The sequence below is a fragment of the Callithrix jacchus genome, chromosome 2 (assembly GCF_049354715.1).
Source record: "Callithrix jacchus isolate 240 chromosome 2, calJac240_pri, whole genome shotgun sequence".
NCBI lineage: Eukaryota > Metazoa > Chordata > Mammalia > Primates > Cebidae > Callithrix > Callithrix jacchus.
In genome coordinates this window covers 106509928-106527739 of record NC_133503.1, presented here as the reverse complement: position 1 = coordinate 106527739, position 17812 = coordinate 106509928, and the positions used below count along the sequence as shown (strand labels likewise).

The following is a 17812-nucleotide window of genomic DNA, read 5'->3' as shown; positions in this document are numbered from 1 at the left end:
TATAGATTGATGAAAAATATGAAAAGGTAAGCATGTTCAGCTATACTTTGCTGATTTGGTCTAAGGGGGTAAATTATAGTAGGAACAGAGTTATATGAAACCATTTGAATACCTTATGCTTCTTTATGTTTCCCATGATAATTTGAACGTGGTAGTCTAGGCAACTGCCCTTACGTCTACTGTCATTCTCCCAGAAATAAGAAATACATTAAAGTCTATCAATAGCTCACCATGTTTAGGTTTTACTTTTTCTATCTTAGGACCTAGGTCCAGGGGCACTTACAGAGTCCAGCCACTAGATGCTGCTAGTATTCTTTCTGTTGAGCAGTATTCTGCCAAGTAAGCTTTCCATTCCAGGATGTCAATAGACATTTAGGTTTGTCTTCTGAAATTGGTGCCATTTGACCTTCACCCATAGCTGTAGCTTTGTTGCCATCTACAGTCTATTCCTAACCTTGGGTAGCAGGAATTTAAGGAGGTCTAAGTTTTGAGACTTACTATTAAATCACTTTGCAAGATATTATCCCAGTCCTTATCTGAATTTTATATTCCTCCATGCAAGCGTTTCTAAGACCTCATGTAGTGCCCATGAAGGTTGGATGCTTGGCAGTCTCCCTTCTCCTTTTACCTTCAAATTACTAGAGTGTTACTTATCAACTTGATTTGGACAACTAGGTCCCTGCTACCTCTTGAGTATTTGCCCAGCCTTCTAACTGCTGACCCACCTGGATTTTCAGTTAGTTAAAATACATGTTCTATGTATATATTCAAAGTTAGTTCAGATAGCAGGGCGAGATGGCTTCACTTTGGTGCTTAAATAAATACACAATTTAAATTTACTAGCTGGCTGAACGAGTAACTCTTTCTTTTCTATGACCACCCTCATCTCCTTCTACCAAGCTTTTTAATAGAGTAAAATCAATGAAGATAATCTTATTTGATATGGAGAACTGTTCTTTGTCCAAGATTTTGGAAACAGTCTCTCTTTCCTATAATAATATTAAAACTTTGAGTCTTATTTGAATAAATTTTGTTGCCAAAAATATTACAACTTTAACAGATACTTACAATGAAATATTTTCTAAAATAGTAACATTATTTGAGATTATTTTGGTAAATATGTTTTTATTTCAAACCTCAGAAAGATACTGACATAAAATTTCAAAATGTGGCTGGTGGGGGGGCTCATGCATGTAATCCCAGCACTTTGGGAGGCCAAGGTGGACGGATCACGAGGTCAAGAGATCAAGACCATCCCGGCCAACATGGTGAAACCCCATCTCTACTAAAAAAGTACAAAAATTAGCTGGGCATGGTGGCGCATGCCTGTAGTCCCAGTTACTTGGGAGGCTGAGGCAGGAGAATTGCTTGAACCTGGGAGGCGGAGGTTGCAGCGAGCCGAGATTTTGCCACTGCACTCCAGCCTGGTACCTGGCAACAGAGCGAGACTCTGTGTCAAAAAAACCCAAAACTTCAAAATGTTAATTTTTCATGTTATTGTATGATATTTCTGTTATAAGAATAATTAGAACGTTATGAACCAGTACTCTACTAAACTGTGTACGTTGTCTCTTTTAAGCCACCTAAACTCATGAAGTAGGTATAATTATTCACTCTATTTTTCAGATGAGAAAACAAAGCAGAGAGACGTTACATAATTTGCCCAGTGTCTCACAGTTGACAAGCTGTGGGTCATGAACTCAAATATAAGTTTAGTCTATAAATTAATATAATATGCCACCTTAGCCTACTTTGTTTCATCTAATTAAATTTGTTTGAAAAAATTAGAATACTCTTTAACTTAAATATATTCCTATGAAAAATATAAATTGTGAAAAGTGAACTTTGTTGAATTATTTTCTTTAAATATACTTCTGGTATTTCTAAACTGGGAGTTGGGCTCTTAAATAGTAAGAGCTACTTGGTATGAAATGTCTAGGAAGTTGCTTATACAAAAACATATCTCTAAAGAAAATTTTGATATTAAGGTGGCAAAGTTATTTTTTTCTCATAAAGTTTCTGAGTTCTTCAGGCAACCAATTTCTTTGAGACAGAGCCTCACTCTGTTGCCAGGCCGGAGTGCAGGCTGGGTCTTGACTCCCTGCAACGTCCAACTCCCTGGGTCAAGTGATTCTCCTGCCTCAGCCTCCTGAGTAGCTGAGATTACAGGCATGCTCTACCATGCCCAGCTAATTTTTGTATTTTTAGTAGAAACCGTGTTTCACCATGTTGGCCAGGATGGTCTCCATCTCCTGACCCTGTGATCCGCCTGCTTCAGCCTCACAAAGAACTGGGATTACAGGCATGAGCCACTGTGCCAGACTCCAATTTCTTTTAAATGACAGCTAGGTCTCCAATCAGACAAATTGTCCACCTTTCACTTTTGATACTGGCTGCCTGTCATTTGGGAGAAATACGTGGGCCATTTGTTCAATGTGCTCTAGCAGAGGGTGGAGGGATTGGGGAGGGATAACATAAGGAGAAATATCTAATGTAGATGATGTGGGGATGGATGCAGCAAACCACCATGGCATGTGTATACCTATGTAACAAACCTACATGATATGCACAGGTACCCCAGAACTTAAAGTATAATAAAAAACAAACAGGTTTGATATAAAAAAACATGAAAAAATCATTGCATATGGTAATATATATGCATTTTAAAAACATACCCTTTGTATCACTGTTTTATTAAAAGACTGCAAAGAGAGGATTTCCTTCCTAATTCTACCAGCAACAATGATTACAATTTAATTCAGTTAAGAGGAAAAATAATTCAGATGCTCACAGCTTAAAAAATAATAACAATTTTGTGACCTACTTCAGAGCTCTCTCAACGACTGCATAGCTATGAAGATAGGAATATATTCTCGTCCAATAAATACTGAGTTTTATTGGGTACAAACAATTTGCCTAGTATTATTGGTTGGATTCAGATGTGGATTCTGCCATCATGAAAATTGTTTTAGAATAGAAGAGACAAAACTTACAGAGAATATAAAACAGAAAAATGCTAGGTGACATGATAAATATCATAATATGGGTGTCAAAAGAAGATAGGTTTTTCACCTAAGATAATGTTGCAAAATATTTAGTGAACAAGCCTTTAATAAACATTTGAAGTGCATTTATCCTAATCGAGAGTAGGTTTCACATAGAAAAAAATATTGTATATAGCATGTCAGTATTGTAATAGATTTTTATATTGGCCATCGATGGTGATCTGTTCAGTTACGTTTCAGTGGTTTTGTCTGATTTAGTAACATCTGAGCATGATATCTTAAGTGTGTATTAATCTGTTTAACTTGGACATTCACAGTAGATCTCAAGTGAGAGGTGGACTCTATGCTTAGACTTAGCATTAAATAATTGTGACAACTTTGTGAATGGCATTTGTGTCTCATTTCTTTTATTTCTAAATGTTATTTTCATGTATTCCTCAATATCTCAGAGAGAAGAGTGTCTCTCTAGGTAAAAGCTGAGATGAATTATTCATACAGGAGAAAAGTATACTAAGGAAGATTGTTCATGAAAGGGTAGAGGGAAATAAGAGAAGTAAGATGATCAAAACCAAAGAAGAGAATGGACAGAGGAGCAGAAGAAAGGTGTTCCCAGAGGAATTAAAGTAGGAAGCGAAAATCTAAGTTGAACTTCTTAGGGGTGGAGGATGGATCCCTTCCTTCAATGGACAATCCATCAAGATGTGACCAGTGAAAGACTGGAAATTCCCACATAGGTATCATGTTTTAGAATCTTGATTATAATGTTATGATGATCATCCTAAAGGAACTGTTTTCAGTTATTCAAATGTCAAATATGAGAAATTATAGCTCTAGTCAAAATGGCATAAATGATTACTTTCAAATTGATATCTGGAAAAAAAATTTAAAGCAAAAGTCATCTGAAGGACTATTCTTAAGCAAGAAAAGAAAAATTAATCATTTCTAGGCAGCCTTTAATCTTAAAATTTAATTCTCGATTAAAAATTTTTTAAAGTTATTCAAATTTTTAAAATGGTCAGATTTTGAATGTGCAAGATCTAACTACCACATATATATGAATAGTTTGTTCAAATGAGACTTATAAAGACTTGAGGTACTTATAAATGTAAGTGTTTTTCGAATGACTCAATAAAAGTATAGTAATCTAGGTATTTTACTATTTATTATTGTGTTACTCTGGACTGGAAGATGATGTTGAAACTGAATCTAATAATGAAGGAGGAGGTAGCCAGCCCAGTGTAACTAAAACATGTTTTTCCAATAAAGTCATGCTTCTATTAGTGCTTTAGAACTTTTGAGTTTGACATCACTTTTTAGTTAATATTGTAGGGGTTGTATTGTGATACATCTGTCATTGTGTGTTTTAGGGTAATGAAAATCCACCGGATCCTCATAAAACCAACAAGTGGATTTTCACCATGTGATACATCCCTTTGGAACAAGTTAACCAGAGGAAGAAGAATATGTTTACTTGATACTGACTGATTGGTGAAAAGATACATGGTGTTGATGAATATAAACAAAAAATAGTTGAGAAAAATGAACAGCTATCCTCTATTTAGATGTGTTAAACATATCTTTTAGAAAATAAAAAAAAGGCATGGTTTATATAATTGGATAATTAGTAAATGGGTTAGTAAATATCTGACTTTTCAAATAAACTAAATACTGAATATTTTAATTCCAATATATATGATAACATAAAAATCACATTTGAATTTAAAACGAAATGCCAAGATGCTTGCCAAGTCCTGAAATAAGTTTTTTTAACTTGTTCAGGAAAAAATATTGGTCTTACCTCTCCATGCTTCTTGCACATGTAGGGACTAGTTGCAAGTAAAAAAAAAAATATATAAAATTCCCAGTGTAAGCATATTAGGAAGTGCTGTCTGAAGATGTCCTAATAAACCAGTAAATATATGTGTACCACCATTACTAGTATATAAAGCAAAACTCTGAAAGATACTCTGCTGCTGGAAAAATTTGAAATGTTTATGCTTTTATGGGTTTAGGCTTTTAACTTTAAAAATTGATACTTGTTTAGTATCTAAGATAATATCTAAGGGTAAATGCCATCCTGATACCCATGTTTTCACCTGAATATCAGAATTTACTTATATAGTTATCCTCCGAATCAGATAGCTCAAGTTTGCACTCCCAACAAGGCTCCTTCTCTCCATAAGCCTTTGTACACATTTAAAAATACTTCTTCAAAAATAAAACAGATGAATTTACTCTAGCTTATGTAGTTCTAAGCATGAGATGACATTGGTCTTATTTTATCAACTCTGCTCAGATATAGAAATCATTTAGATAACAATGATCAAGCTTCTTAGCAATTCATTTCTTTTCTTTTTTGAGGGGGGGTAGTTGGAAACATAACAGTAAGGAAAACATGAAGTAATAGAATTTGATAAATTTTAGAACATTTATAGAAGATATAAGTGTAACAGATGTAATACATTAAAGTTTTAATAGTGATTTCATTGGGTGAAGACAAACATAAAATCTTATAGCTTTTATTTTTTGTTTATATTTTTCATCTAGATTGTCTGATAGCTTAAGTTTATATTCTGGTGAGGTAACTAACTTCTCCATGTGCATTAGTACAATCACAATCATGGCTAAAATTTGCATATAGTGTTGACTACAAGGGCACTGTTTTAAGTGCTTTCACATATATTAACAATTCTCACCCTTCAAAACAACTTACATAGAAGATGGAATTTTTTTCATAAAGGAAATGAGGTTGCAGAAAAGTTATGTAACTTGCCTACGGTCACCATAAAGTAATGGTTAGAAATGTGATTGGAACTTAAGCGGTATGACTTCAGAGTTCAATTTTTAAACATGCTGCATCTGGTTTTGTGTACAGCCCTAGGTACAGATTCACCTCTTTGCCACATTTTGTTTGTAAGTATATGTGTGCATGCATATGATATATATTTTTCATTTAAGAGTGTTTACCCACTTAAAAAATTTGAAAGCATTAGCCAGGTGTGGTGGCTTACAACTGTAGTCCCAGCTATTCAGGAGGCTGAAGCAGGGGGATTGCTTGAGCCCAGGAGTTCAAAAACTGCAATGAGCTATATGATTGCCCCCACTGCACTCCAGCCTGGGAGATAGAGCAAGACCCTGTCTCAAAAATAAATAAATAAATAAACAAATAAATAAAAGCATTAAAGTCACGTGTAAACTGGATAACTATTATGATTTTACCTGAGAAAATGGAAAACTCTAAAAGAAGATACATTTTTAATCCAGGCCTTGCCAACATCCAAGTTGGATTTGGGAACATATTTAAGGTTCCCAGTGCTATTCATCACATGGCATAACCCTCTAGAAATTATATGCAACATACTCTAATCTGTCAAATCTAAATATAAATCTATAGCTGTGTTGCTCAAATTCTCTAGAAAAATAATGTTCATGGGATAGAGAAAACAAGGATGTAACATTTTGTTTTAAAAATAGACATTACAATATTTTAAATATAGCACAAGCTATAATGTCAACATTTTGAAGGAATATAACAAAAATAAGTCAAGCTAATTAGCTAAATTCTTCATAGTGCTTCAGTATTAGTCTTTCAGGTACAACTTTTCATAGCAAAAAAATGTCTTTCACTGTTCCAGTGTGCAATTACGAGCCTAAAATCAAATACCACACTTGCTAATGTGAATTTCCTTTCAAACTAACCCACAACATTAGTTTTGTTGATTTAAACACCATAAATGAATCTTTAATACCGCAGTGCTTTATTTTTCTTCATTTGAAATTCACATTCCATTTTTTTCCTTTTATCCCATATCAGAATGCTGTGCCTTCAACAATGACAAGAAAAACATGGCAAAGGGCTAAATTCCATTGTCTACTACTTTTTTGTGTGTCTGTCTGATCCCTCAGGTTAATGAGGACCCCTTAGGTTATCAGAGGACTCCTAACAATAAAGTTCAGCAATTTAACAGGATCCGTGTCAAACCATGATTATAAAATGGTGATTTTTTTTTTAATCTTTCAAGGCATTTTCCTCTCTGTTTAGGGAAAACGACTTCTGGCATGATGGGATAGACTACAGGGTATTGATGCCTTTTGAAAAACATCTACTCTGAGGTTGCAGTGAACTAAGATTGCACCATTGCACACCAGTCTGGGCAACAGAGCAAAACTCTGTCTCCAAACATTTACTTTAAAAAAAAGGACATCCAGCTAAGACAAAAGCAACAATGAAGAAAAAATGAGGAAACAGGTTAAGTCACTTGTCTGTGTATCTATTTAGGGGTATTTCAAGATGACTTTTAAAAATTCAGTAATTAGGAATAGATCAAAATAAATCACACACACATAATATGTGATGAATGAATATTTGCACTAGAGCAGCAGCAAACGAAGTGCTCCTAGCGACCTGCAGATGGTTTCCTCAATTGTGATGTGGGATTTATTGATAGTATGGCAGGAAAGATTTTTCCATGGGATTGGGGCTTACCAGTCTGAAGTTTCTCAAGAAATCTTGGAAAAGACATGTTAAATTATGCTATCAGAGACTTCACTGGTGTGCCGAGAGTGTGCCGTCACTAGCTGTACATTAAAACATTGCACTGAAGACAAATAATCAACTTTCTCAGCAATATCCATACCATGTAAGCAATGTGCATTGGACCAAATTGTTTTTAAGAAAAAAGATCAAAGCATGACATACTTATTAAAAATGACTAAAATGCAAGGTCTTCTTAGGACAAAGGAATTATGACGTAAAATACATAAACAAATTTCTTGTGATTTGTACAGATTTGTTAAAATGTGAACATTTTTTAACTGCCTTGTAGGGTAGAAACCAATATTTTTCAGGATCCTGTATTTCACTCCTGTAAGGACTTTTTCTTTATTGTCACATTCATAAGGCTGATACTTACATGTAAGTTGTTCATGTTGCAGAAAAAGGAGGTTATACTTACCACGGATTATCTTTAATATTGTACAGTTAAACTGTATTTCTGATGTTGCAAAAAAAATACTGTTTGAATAGCTCTAGCAAAATGTGACGACCCAAATGCAATTAAGTTGCTGCAGTGGTAATTATTTTGCATCTTTTAAAATTCTCTCTCCTTTTTTTTTTTTCTTTTTTTTGGCATGCTTTGATACTCTGCTCTTTCGCACAGCAGGCAGCTGAGATACAAGAAATTTGTCAAAAGTGCTTCAAAGTTGTTTCTGACAGTCTTGGTGGTCAGACCATTTTGCCTTTTTAGGAGGAGTGAGCCAGAAGTTGCCAGTGACAAATACAAATGAACATTGCTTGCCAAAACTAATAAATGAATAATAAAAATATTCGAATTTGATTCAAATTTCTCGTATACCAGACTACCTGCTCTTTAAGAATGGGAAGATCAAGAGCTTTGAAGTTCATTTGAATAACAAATACCAATTAGGAATATTTAATGAGTAATACATATGAATATTTAAAATATACAATGTTAGGAAGCAAGGCATTTGTAGAGGTTGCTAGCAGGTGTTTCTGATATGTGTGAAGCTACCCCAAATTGGGCTGTTGAAAAATATTATTTTTTAATAACTACACCTTTATTAGAATTGCAGGAAGTACTTACAGTGTTATTTGAACACCTTTCCAGCTTGTAAGTTATGAGGCAAAGCTTAGATGTGGTAAAAACATGATGGATTAGAAAGAGACTTTACATCTTAGAAAAAGAAAGATGTTCAACTGCATCTTAGAAAAAGAAAGATGTTCAACTGCATTGTCAAAGGAACTATACTTATTTGAATTAATGGCTGCTGACTTTTGCCTGGGGTTTTTTCCAGATGTCAACAGAAAGGATAAACATAATCCTCCATTATTCTCCCTGCATTTGCCAAGCACTGAGGCAAAGTCCAGGTGAATGGCAAAGACAGTCTAGGGAAAAAGAAACCCTACAATCCTCTTCCCAGTCCTTCAAAGCAGAATTAATGCCACATTAATTGGAATGTTTCTTTTTGTTCAGAGAATTTCTTGAAAATTCTGGTGCTAGGAAATGCCTACTGTTATGTTTTAGTTGAAAATGGATTGAAAAAATATTTTAAATGATATTGTTATTGATCTTCTGAAAATAACAGCTGAGTACACTACCCTAATAAACAAGCACAGCAAAGTTCATGGTCTTATTCCTTGAGATTTCAGAACACAACAATAACGAATTTTCTCTGACATAGACTAACTAGATTCTCAGAAGGGTTGCAATGCCTTGATCACTCTTTTCAAAGTGACTTGAGGAAGTGAGTTTCAACAGTAGAGATATGGTTCTGACAAGAGGTGCCTGATAGCAGTAAGAAAATGCAATATTGATCAAGCAACCAACTTGCACTGGTGTCAATTTTAATGTGTAAAATGGAGACGTGTAAGATCTTTTCTGGTAGGTACCTTAAGCACCAGAGGGATCAAATTTCTAAACATTCAGTCCTTCCATGTGACATTAGTAGGTTATGCAAAAAATACCTGGAACAGCTCCTTTAGCGAGTGAACAAATACATTTCTCTGTTTATTTTTATTTTGTGCTTCTCAGACTGAAGAACTTCTTCTTTCTTTCCTCCCTTCCTTCCTGTCTCTCTCCTTTCCTTTTTACCTTTCTTTCTGTTTGTGGTCTCAGGTTTTTTAAAACTTAATAAAAACAACCAAAACATCTGCTTGAGATAAGATTCTTATTGGTTTTCTCATATCCAAAGTTCAGAGAACGCTGACTTCAGCTGATGATTGATCACTGATTACCCTGAGTAGCTAGTTTTTTTCACTTTTTAATATGGGCTTCCTTCTAAAGAGTACCTCTTTTTTGGTAGCTTTTACAGAAAATAAAGGAAGTTTTTCTCTGAATTTTATCTTTTCTCATAGACAAAAATCAGATCTTGATCCATCCCTGAATTCATTGGGTAGCTAAACAGATGGGATTTCTGAATTGCTCAAGCCAGGGAATTTCAGTTTGGGTTCAATATCATTCCAACCGCATGATATAGAAGGGAGAAGATGCAATTCACTGAAAGGAATCTGAATACTATACCCACTTGCTGGGCAATCTCTCCTGGTCCTCAGACTTTGAATCTAATCAAACATCACGACTCCTATATACATAATCTCCAGTTTTCTACATTCCTGTTAAGCTTCATTGTTTTGTGCATCACATTTTCCACTCAGTACTTCTACTTTGATGTCTAATAGGCCTTTACAAGTTAGGATGTCCTTAACCACCTCTTGATTTCCATCATCTGTTTGCTATTGTCCCCCCCTGCTTTTTCCCACCTCGGTAAAAATTCATCCAGTTTCTAAGCTCAACTGTCTTGAAATCATCCTTGAGTCCTGTCTTTTTTTCATACTTCCAGTCTGTTCAGTTTCGTATTTGTTATGCATCCTGTCCCCCACCTTCCCCCACTACTGATCTAATAAGGCTACCAGCACCTTATTTCTGTAATAACCTCCTGACCGTTCTTGAGGATTCAACTTTCATTCCCCTTAGTTGACTCTACTCACTTTAAACACAGTGAAGTTTTTAAAACTGTTGAGTTTTTGTCAGAAACACTAAGTGTTCTCCCATCACACTGAGATACAAATTCCAGGGTCCTTATTATGACACAGAAGGCCTTCATCATCTAGCCTTCTGATATCTCAATGCCTTCATGGTTGTTTTTCAAGTTACAATCTCTGTTCCAATCATACTGCCTTTCTGGCAGGTCCTCAGAAAAAATACACACATTTCTTTTTCTGAGCGTCTTCACTTGCTGTTTCCTTTGCTTGAAATGCTATTCTCTAAGATTTTGTCATAGCTTGGCTTAATTCCTCATTTTCACCCATGTCTCAACTCAAAATATCACCTTCTCAAAGATAACTTTTCAGACCCCTACACTCCCATGTAAAACTGCCTCCCATCCCATTTGTTTTTCTCTATCCCTTTACTCTGATTTATTATTTGAAGTATTTCATCAACATTTTTCCATAGGACTAGTGAACAATTTATATATGTGTGTATATATAACCCATATCATTTACAATATTATATATGAAATGATATGGGATATATATACACACATATATAAATTGTTCAATATATATATATATATATATATATATTTTTTTTTTTTTTTTTTTTTTTTTGAGATGGAGTTTTCCCTCTTGTTACCCAGGCTGGAGTGCAATGGCGCGATCTCGGCTCACCACAACCTCTACCTCCTGGGTTCAGGCAATTCTCCTGCCTCAGCCTCCCGAGTAGCTGGGATTACAGGCACACACCACTATGCCCAGCTAATTTTTTGTATTTTTAGTAGAGACGGAGTTTCACCATGTTGACCAGGATGGTCTCGATTTCTTGACCTCGTGATCCACCCGCCTCAGCCTCCCAGAGTGCTGGGATTACAGGCTTGAGCCACCACGCCCGGCCTTATAATATATCTTTAATCACACTTGCTTGTAACCTCTATGAAGACAGTAAATTTATTTTCACTACTGTATAGACTGTACCTAGAGTATTGGTTGAAACATGAGTGTTCAACAAATATATGTTGCATGAAGCCTGTAATGGGAGGTTTTGCCTAAATTGCAGTAAGAACTGAAATATGAAACAGTAGTAATGGTAAATTATTTCCTATTGTCTATTTTGCTGACATTAGTATTTTAACTAAAAGAATGGTTACCCATTTTTTGATACTGCTTTCATTTCTTCCCCTTTTCTTCTTTTCATGCGTGTGTGTGTGTGTGTTTTTGTGTGTGTGTGTGTGTAGGGACTGCTTTTAGCTGTTTTGCTTAATTGGACACATAAAAATGTCAATGAGTAGAAGAAAATAAGAAATTATGCATTTGGGAGATTATTTGTAATTATCTGTTTTTTTTTTATTAAAGATGGATCTTTTTTCTTCCTTTGGTGAGGCAATATTTACTGAGTAGAAATAGTCTGCCTAAGTAGTATATCTTGAAGTCCTAGAGTTCACAGTTATGTTAACATGTTACATTTCCTGGATATCTATGTTTCTATTTAAGAAGTAGTGGGCTAATATATTTTTAAATCAGCTGTTTTCCTTTTCCTATTTGTCATATGTTAAACATAACTAAGAGTCTGTGGGACATATTGCCTGCCTTTGAAACAATACTACATGTGTGGGAAAGAATTTTAAGAAGGTATTATTATAAATGACTTATCTGCTATGTTATAATTTACCAGTACCTTATTGGGCTCCATTTGTTTAAACTTAATAAAGAATGTTCAACTTCAGGCAAAATACAGATGTAGGGTACTTTCATTTACCATTAGAATAAGAACTTGCATGGACACTATTAATTATATAGATTGTAAACCATTTGTTTCAACATGAAACATTATCTCTTTTAAGTCTGATCTTATCATATTATTAAATATATGATTTAGGAAAAAGGTTTATTTCCCCTTCTTCTTATCTTAGGAATATTTAATATTTTAAAATAATTACAAATTTATTTAAAAAAAAAGAAACTGATGTTTTCTGTTCAACGAATTTTTCCCCCACTTTTTTTTTATTTTTGGAGAATGAGTCATGCTCTGCCACCAGGCTGGAGTTCAATGGCACAATCTCAGCTCACTGCAACATCTGCCTCCTGGGTTCAAGCGATTCCCCTGCATCAGCCTCCCAAGTAGCTGGGACTATAGGCGCATGCCACCACACCTGGCTAATTTTTTGTATTTTAGTGGAAATGGGGTTTCACCATGTTGGCCAGGATAGTCTCAATTTCCTGACCTCGTGATCTACCTAGCTCAGCCTCCCAAAGTGCTGGGATTACAGATGTGAGCCACCACACCTGATCTTCCCCTCAACTTTTAAGAGGTAAGACTAGTGCAAATTTGGATGCAGAAATGAAAGTAAGATTTTCCCCAAGTTCTTCCAAATTCTTCCAGTTAAATGTTGCAAGACTTGTGGAAGCTGCCTTTATATATACATCCCAAGTCATATCACCTAGTAAATTCTCAATGAATATTTGTTTTATGAATGAACATCTGGTAGTGTTAAAGTTAATGAATAGGTATTGATGTTTCATTGAATAATGAATATCAAGACACCATAACTATAATCTCAGGAATGTTATCCATCAAGATACTGAAGGTATCTTTAATTTTGTTTTGTTGAGTAATTCCTACATATATAAAGTGATATACTATTCTAAAACATACAGTTCTGGCCGGGTGCAGTGGCTTATGTAATACCAGCACTTTGGGAGGCGAAGGTGGGCATATCACGAGGTGAGGAGTTTGAGACCAATCTAACAAACATGATGAAAACCCGTCTCTACTAAAAATACAAAATTTAGCTGGCTGTGATGCCAGGTGCTTGTAACCCCAGCTACGCAGGAGACTGAGGCAGAAGAATCTCTTGAACCCAAGAGTAGGAAGTTGCAGTGAGCCGAGATCTCACCACTGCACTCCAGCCTGGGTGAGAGAGCAAGACTCCATCTCAAAACAACAACAACAAAAGAAAAAAACCCGTACAATACTATTGGCTGAGTGTCATAGCTCACGCCTGTAATCCCAACACTTTGGGAGGCTGAGGTGGATGGGTCACCTGATGTCAGGAGTTCAAGACCAGCCTGGCTAATATGGTGAAAACACTGTCTCTACTAAAACTACAAATATTAGCCAGGTGTGATGGTACACATCTGTAATCCCAGCTGCTTAGGAGGCTGAGGTGCAAGAATCCCTTGAACCTGGGAGGCAGAGGTTGCAGTGAGCCATGATTATGCCACTGCACTCCAGCCTGGGTGACAGAATGAGACCCTGTCTAAAAAAAATAAAATAGGCCAGGTGCAGTGGCTCACACCTGTACTCCCAGAACTTTGGGAGGCTGAGGAGGGTGGATCTCAAGGTCAGGAGATCGAGACCAGCCTGGCCAACATGGTGAAACCTCATCTCTACGAAAAATACAAAATTAGTGGGGCATGGTGGCACGTGCCTGTAGTCCCAGCTATCCAGGAGGCTGAGGCAGGAGAATCGCTGTAACCCAGAGGCGGAGGTTGCAATGAGCCAAGGTTATTCCACTGCCCTCTAGCCTGAGTGACAGAGGTAGACTCCATCTCAAAAAATAAAAACAAGTAAAATTCTATTAATTTTTACATATATATATACAAATATATTCACCATTCAAATCATCACATGGAATATTTCCTGCACCATGAAAGGATCGTTCCCTAATACCTCTTTTCTTGTGTCCCCACTCACAGCAATGAGATAACCACTATGGGCTCGAATACAATACTAGAAGAGGAGAAGAGTAGGACACAGCTAGCATAGATGGAAGAATGACCATGTGAGGACATAGCAAGAAGCCAGCGACTGTCTGCAAGCCATGGAAAAAAACCTCAGAAAGAAAGCCTGTTGACACCTTAATCTTGAATTTCTAACCTCCAGAAATGTGAGAAAATAAATTTCTGTTATTTAATCCATCCATCCTGCAGTGTTTGGCAGACCTAGCAAACTACTACAATGACCATTGATTAATTTTGTCTGTTCTTTAAAATTACATAAATAAAATCATACTCACTTGTGTTTGGCTTCTTTCACTCAATATGTGTTAAGATTCATCATGTTGTTATGCATATCAGTAAACTGGCTGTTTTCCCTGTAGATCTTGAAGAACCAAGATCTAGAGAGAAGTAAAAAGAATTAATGGTCCATGGAGCAACAATACCAGAAAAGGTAGGGAGATACAAGGATATATGGCACATTTAGGGAATTGTGGGTGTCTTAATGGGCAGGAGTCAGGACACCCGTGGGAAATGCTGCATGTGTGTAGGAAATTGAGGCCGGAGAGGGAGACAGGGGCCAGTATCTCTGAGTGAGCGGAAACTCAAAAGATTGAATGAATTGGAACAAGGTAAGAGATAAGAGTCCTGAACCTCCTTGTTGGATTTTCTGGGGACATCTGCCCTGTCTCTTGAAGTCCCCATTACCTAGCGTGAACTGGCCATTTTTATAGTTGAGTAGTATTCTACTGATGAATAAATCACAATTTTTCTGTCCATAATCTTGTGATAGATATTTGAATTTGTTTTCTAGTTTTGGGCAATTGTAAATAAATTAAAAAATGGACATACATTTTTATTTCTCTACTGTAAATATGTATATGTCTAAGTAGAATACCTAGGGTAAGTATATGTTTAACTATAAATTAAGTTGATAAACAGTTTTACAAAATTATACTCCCTTACACTCACCAGCAAAGTGTAAGAGTTCCATTTGTTTCATATTCTTGTAAAAACTTGATTTTATTAGTCTTTTGAATTTTGCCCTAGCTGGTGGTGTGTACTAGTAAGTATGTCATTGTAAATTTAATTTGCATTTCCTTCCTGATAACGATCAATGTTGACCACTTATTCATATTGTCTTTGAGTATTTGATATTCTCTTTTTGAAAAATGTCTCTTCCAGTAAAGGACTCTCTTGAATATAGAATATACAGGAAAGGGAAAAATCAACCAATTCACTGACCACTCAAAGTCAGTTCCCCTAGTCCCACTGAAACAGAGCTAACACATATTTGAAAGAACTGAGGTTTAATTACTGGGTCTTTTAGTTTCATCCATTGCTTCTTGAAAGCCCTGAAATTTCTTTCATGATGATGAATTCTGTTTCTACTGATATGTGACATTATAAAAGTGACAGGTACACTTGAAAATTATGGCAGAGTGTACTTTGGAGGGGTCCCATTTTCTATATGTAAAAGACACTCGGTTCATTCTTTAGGTAATTGTGAACTAAAATGAAAATTAATATATGGTAATATGAGTTCATCTCATGAGAATACTTATCTTGAGAATATCACTTTTATCTAAGTGTTCATTAGCAAAGGTAATAAATCTAATATTCTCTCCCAAATAATCATAGATTAAAAAACTGTTCCTGAACCAGGATACAAATGTGCATTGCCTGAATTAACTAAAGAACATTTTTTACAGAATCTTGGAGATCGGTTTTAAGTAGATCCTAAGACATCGTTAACTATTTTTTTTGCTTTCTGCAAAAGAGAGCCATCTCTCTTTATCAAGCAAGGCTCATACACTTCATTTAGAATTTTTGACATTTGCAGATATAAATAGAGCATATGAACAAGAGCAGGACATTTAGGTGACTCTTTTAGCAGAGATCTGAAGGTAAGGGTTATGCACACTAATAATATGATTATCAAAATTGTTTCTGATGATATATAGTATTGAAAAATGGGTCCGATGATTTCTTAGCCTGCACTCTACCTAAGGGAAATGGAAATAGATGAAAAGATGTACAGCAGTTAAAAAGATCAGGATATTGAAAGAGTAGTTATCATTATTATAGTAAATTTGGTCCAGAACATTTGAAGATGAGTCTCTGCACTTGGTTGATAACCATTGCCCTGAAGAAACCCACAAATGATTTCCCTTGGAAGTAGGCTAAGAAAGATAATTCCAAAAGGACCTTCTTGATTATAGTTAATAAGCTTTTCAGTCCATAATGATATCGATGCGCCTGGAATGAATGAATTCCTGAAGTGGACTTCTGAATTCAGTGGGTCTCAAAGATTTTCTTAGGCAAAAATAATTCTTCGTATGTCTAAAGAGTAGACATCCATCGGTGTAGGTGAAAACTGGAATGTAAAATACATGTATGCCCTATTTAGAGAATACAAATTTTTACTTTTATGTGTATTTGGTCATTTGCATTGATGTCTGTGAGATTAGATATTATCCAATGGGAATGGCATAGTCATTCTTTTTTCTTTTTTTTTTTTTTTTGAGACAGAGTCTTACTATGTTGCCAAGCTGGAGTGTGGTGGCATGATCTCGGCTCACTGCAACCTTCACCTCCCAGGCTCAAGCAATTCTGCTTCAGCCTCCCAAGTAGCTGGGACTACAGGCACATGCCACCATGCCGAGCTAATTTTTGTACTTTTAGTAAAGAGGATGGTTTCACAATGTTGGCCAGGATTATCTCAATCTTTTGGTCTCATAATTTGCTGGCCTCGGCCTCCCAAGGTCCTGGGGTTACAGGCATGATCCACCATGCCTGGCTGGCATAGTCATTCTTATTTCATTTACATTTTATATTTTGTACCAGGTGTTTTCACTTCATGTGTATCAATTATGACTCAAACAGTGTAGGTATCTATTTTAGATATATAAAGGCTGATTATATTCACCTACACAGTGTTATTTAATTTGGATTGGATATTTTCAGTCAGGGAACTATATCAGTCTTTCAGGGTAATGAAAGACTTAGAGGTGGGCTTTGGAGCAGAACAGCTTGGCTTTGAATCCTGGTTGCAATACTTATTAGCTATTTGACTTTGGTTTCTTCATCTGTAAAACATGAATAATGATGATAATAACACCTCATAAGGTGTCTTTAGGATTAACTGAGGTAACAAATGAAGACCTAGCATGGTATATGATAAACCATATCATAGGCACTAAACCATTAATAGGCAGCAGATATTGTTTTCATTCTTTCTAGATCAGTGAATTTCATGAAAGGGATGGTGACAGTGGTGGAATTGCCTTCTATTATATTTCCAACCTAACCAGCTGCTTCACCATGATGTGCCATCAACTACAAGAGCAAAGAAATTATAGATGGCTTGGAACAAGCCACTTCCTCTGCCTGAGAAATAATTTAGAATGAATTTTGAGGTTTGCGCTTCACAGTTCATCAGTATTATATTATTTTCATAGATAGAATTAGATGACTGTACGTAGAATAGCACATTAGGCCTTCAAAATTTGGTATTCCACAGCAGTTTAGAAGTACTAATTCAAGATAGACAGACCTGCCATGGTTGAGGAAT

The 17812-nt window shown here is 35.7% G+C and overlaps 1 long non-coding RNA gene across 1 annotated transcript in view; it reads left to right on the top strand.

The window, feature by feature from the left end:
- Window positions 1-16676, top strand: part of LOC118151445 (uncharacterized) — a 134547-nt gene extending 117871 nt beyond the window's left edge. Inside the window, exons 3-4 of the long non-coding RNA XR_004739767.3 lie at window positions 14218-14408; window positions 14622-16676. This is a non-coding gene — a long non-coding RNA (uncharacterized LOC118151445). The remainder of the gene's footprint in view (window positions 1-14217; window positions 14409-14621) is intronic.
- The last annotated feature ends 1136 nt before the right edge of the window (window positions 16677-17812 follow it).